Source organism: Myodes glareolus, chromosome 24 (genome assembly GCF_982192425.1).
Source record: "Myodes glareolus chromosome 24, mMyoGla1.1, whole genome shotgun sequence".
NCBI lineage: Eukaryota > Metazoa > Chordata > Mammalia > Rodentia > Cricetidae > Myodes > Myodes glareolus.
Genome location: NC_142049.1, coordinates 41614566 through 41619233, shown reverse-complemented (window position 1 = coordinate 41619233; position 4668 = coordinate 41614566). Strand labels below are relative to the sequence as shown.

At 42.2% G+C, this 4668-nt stretch overlaps 1 pseudogene; it reads left to right on the top strand.

The window, feature by feature from the left end:
- Window positions 1-2235: 2235 nt before the first annotated feature.
- Window positions 2236-2698, top strand: LOC125405869 (GTP-binding nuclear protein Ran pseudogene; annotated as a pseudogene).
- The last annotated feature ends 1970 nt before the right edge of the window (window positions 2699-4668 follow it).

The window sequence follows — 4668 nt, the reverse complement described above, 5'->3', positions numbered from 1 at the left end:
GAGATCAGGGAAATGCAAATCAAAACAACTTTGAGGTACCATCTTACACCTGTCAGAATAGCTAAACTCAAAAACACCAATGATAGCCTATGCTGGAGAGGATGTGGACTGAGGGGAAAACTCATCCATTGTTGGTGGGAATGCAAACTTGTGCAGCCACTGTGGAAATCAGTGTGGCGGTTTCTCAGGAAACTGGGAGTCAACCTCCCTCAGGACCCAGCAATTCCACTCTTGGGAATATCCCAAGAGATGCCCTATCATACTACAAAAGCATTTGTTCCACTATGTTCATAGCTGCACTACTTTTAATAGCCAGAACCAGGAAACAACCTAGTTGCCCCTCAATTTAAGAAAGGTTAAAGAAGGTGTGGAACATATACACATTAGAGTTTTACTCAGCGGTAAAAAACAATGACATCTTGAATTTTGCATGCAAATGGATGGAAATAGAAAACGCTTTACTGAGTGAGGTAGCCTAGACCCAAAAAAGGAATATTGCATGTACTCACTCATAAATGGATTCTAACCATAATTAAAGTTCTTTGAGCCTATAATTCATGATCCTAGATAAGCTAAATAACAAGGTGAACCTGAAGAAATTCATATAGTTACCCTCCTGGATATTGGAAATAGACAAGACTGCCAGGCAAACTTGGGTGTGCGGGGGCTGTGGGGTGGTGAAAGTAAGAGGTGATGGTTAGAGAGAAGGGAAAAGGTGATGATTGGGGATAGCTTGGTAGAATGGGATGGGAGGAGGGAGGAAGGATGGATATGGGAGCAGGGAAGTATATATCTCAACTAAAGGAGCCATTTTAGGGTTTGCAAGAGACTTAATTCTAGAGGGGTTCCCAGGTCCTAGGAGAGGTCTCCAGATTGTTCCCTGGGCAGCAGAGGAGAGGGTGCCTGAACTGGCCTTGGCCCATAACCATACTGATGAATATTTTGCATATCATCATAGAACCTTCATCTGGTAATGGATGGAGATAGAGACAAAGACACACATTGGAACACTGGACTTAACTCCCTAGGTCCAAATGAGAAGCAGAAGGAGGGAGAACGTGAGCAAGGAAGTCAGGATCAGAGGGAACCTTCATCCAACGATGGATGGAGATACAGACAGAGACCCACATTGAAGCACTGGCCTGAGCCCCCAAGGTCCAAATGAGGAGCAGAAGGAGGGAGAACATGAACAAGGAAGTCAGGACCGTGAAGAGTGCATTCTCCCACTGATACAAGGGGACTGATTTAATGAGAGCTCACCAAGGCCAGCTGGACTGGGACTGAAGGAGCAAGTGATCAAACCGGATTCTCTGAATGTGGCTGACATGGGGGCTGACTGAGAAGCCATTGGCAATGGCACTGGGTCTTGTTTTGTCTGCATGTACTGGCTTTTTGGAATCTTAGTCTGTTTGGATGCAAATCTTCCTATACCTGGAGGGAGGGCGGAGGATCTTGAACTTCCCACAGGGCAGGAAATCCTAATTGCTCTTAGGACTGGAGAGGGAGGAGGAGAGCGAGTGGGGGGAGTGGGAGGGTATTGGGAGGAGGGGAGGAAATGGAAATTTTTATAAATAAATAAATTAATAAGTAAATTTAAAAAAGAGAGAGATTAGCAAATGGTAAACTACACTTACTTTCATGAGACAAAGTCTTGCTATCTCATGGTATGTGTAACTTTCAGTGCTCCTCTGAATCATATTTTCTGTGTTGTATAGAATCTCTTCTCAACCACATTCATAATCATATGGTTGATGTTTGTAGCCAATAATATAGTGAAATCCATTGGAACATCCCGGAAACACGATGTGGAAATTTATGAATCTTCATGTATGAAGTGGCTAACTGTAAAAGAAAGAGAATAAAGAAGCAGACCTGAGAGGTAGATCTGAAGCTGTGGGCTGAGCCCTCCTGAACCAATCCACTTGCAAACTTTGTACTCATCACTTTTTCCTTTCAATCCACAGGAGTCAAAAAGAAATTAAGGGCACAGGGAGAACCGTAGGTCCCATTCATGTTCATCCTGGTGGGTGATGGCTACATCAGAAAGACAACCTTCATAAGTGCCACTTGATGGGCAACTTTGAGAAGTATGTAGTCACCCTGGGTGTGAAGGTGCACCCTTGTGTTCCATGTCAACAGAGGATGTATCAAGTTTGATGTGTGAGACACAGAATGTCAGGAGAAGTTTGGGGACTGCATGATGGCTACTGTCTCCAAGCCTCGTATTCCATTATAATGTTTGCTGTGACAACAAGAGCTACTTGTGAGAACAAACCTAACTGGCATAGAGATTGGGTATGTGTGTGTGAAAACATCCCCATTGTGTTGTGTGGCAACAATGTGTTTATTAAAGAGGAAAATGAACACAAAATTTCTTATCTTCCACATAAAGAAGAATCTTCAGTCCAGAGACATTTCTGCCAAAGTAAGGACAACTTTGAAAGCCCTTCTGGCAAGACAGATAGCTCACTGGGGATCCTAACTTGGAGTTTGTTGCCATGCCTGCTGTTGACCCACCCCACATTAGCTGGTCATGGACCCACCTTTGGCAGCACAGTGCACCTATGGTATAGAGGGTGCTCAAACGTCTGCTCTCCAGGATGAGGATGATCCTGATCACAGGATGAGGACCTGTGAGGTAGTGGGGATGGACGCCTGCATCATCAGAGGTCCAGCTTTGCAACCAACTGTGCTGTGATGTCCCTGTGTGCCACCTCATGTACCTATGCAGAATGAGTGATTTTCTTGGATGCTAAATGAGATGAATGTGGAAGTTAGAACATATCATATCTTTGTTTAGATTGAATTTAACAATTTGGAACACAATTGTTTACTTCCTGAATATCAAAGATAAGGCTGCTTCCGACACAATGAAATATTCAGTGGTTGTTTGTTACTCTTGTCCCAATTGCTGTTTTTTAGAAACATAATAAAGTTGTGTTTAAAATAATCCAAAAAATTAAAAATAGGACCTGTTGAAATGGAATAGGCCTTTAATCACAGTACTCAGAATGCAAAGAGAGGTGGATCTCTGTGATTTAGAGGCCAGCATGGTCTACATAGTGAGTTCCAGAACAGTCAGAGCAGATGGTGAGAGCTTGTTCTCTAAATATTAAATAAATTGGAGAAAAGTTTACTGGTATATAGGAGCGGTTTGAGCTTTGTTGAATTAAAATTTGAAGGTGTTAATGCTAAAGTGGCTTCAATCATTTTAATAAAAGGTAATAGAAGCTGAAATCATGGAGACAGAAATTCAGACTGCATAAGTATTGGTGAGACTTTCTGTCTCCAAATAGGCAGAAAAGGAAATCAAAAAGGAAAATATTGTGAGTATTTTTACTCGGGGTTTTACCAGAAGAGAATCTGAAAGTTTGAATTCTCAGTAACATCTTTTTTTTGTAATTTTATTAAATTATAAAAGTTTTCATTTCCGCCCCTCCTCCCACCACCCTCCCACTCCCCCCACTCCCTCTCCTCCTCTCTCTCCATCCCTAAGAGCAATCAGGGTTTCCTGCCCAGTGGGAAGTTCAAGCTCCTCCCCCCTCCCTCCAGGTCCAGGAAGGTGAGTGTCCAGACAGACTGGATCCGCAAAATCCAGTATATGCAGAGGAAACAAGTCCCAGTGCCATTGTCAATGGCTTTTCAGAAAGACTCCGGCCAGCCACATTCAGAGAATCTGGTTGGATTGCGTCCTCGTTCAGTCCCAGTCCAACTGGCCTTGGTAAACTCTCATTAGATCCGTCCCCTTGTATCAATGGGTGATCACATCCCTCGCAGTCCTTATTTCCTTTTTAATTTTCTTCCTCCTTCTGCTCCTCATTTGGACCTTGGGGGGCTCAGTCCGGTGCTCCAATGTGGGTCTCCATCAGTATCGCCATCCATCGTGGGATGAAGGTTCTCTCTGATCTTGCCATCTTTGCTCACGTTCTCTTTCCTTCTGCTTCTCGTTTGGACCTAGAGAGTTAAGTTCAGTGTTACGATGTGGGTCACTGTCTCTATCTCCATCCATCGCCAGATGAAGGTTCTATGGTGATAAGCAAAATATTCATCAGTATGGTTATGGGCCTAGGCCGTTTCAGGCACCCTCTCTTCTGTCCAGAGAACAATCTGGGGATCTCCTTGGACCTGTGATCCCATTTATAATCAAGTCTCCTGTAAACCGTAAGATGAGGTGGAAATTTTTAATAAATTAATTAATTAATTAAAAAAATAATTAAATGAAAAAAGTTGTCCCCTTAACTACTATTTCTTGATTCATTCTGTTTTCCCTTATCTTCCCTGCAATAATCTTGACCAGGATAGTGCTGTTTTATAGGATTATTATTATTATTATTATTATTATTATTTATTATTTCATCATAATCTTTCTGATTTCTTCTTTTTCACTTTGTTTTGTGGACTTTGTTCTGTATTATGGGGAATTTTTCTAAATCATAGATCCTAATTCAATCTATATGACCTTTTGAACAGTTATTTCATCTTGATTTTTTTGTCTTGTTTGATTTTCTTCTTCAAACTGCTTCTGGTTGCCTGGTTGTTCCAATTTCTCTTGATTTATACTTGGTTTGGTGTCTTTAGGAAACCTCAGACTATTCGTTAGGCATTTCATTCTCTCCTTCTGTTCCCTGTGCCCTACTGCAATTAGATGCTCTCACTGCCCCTGCTGTG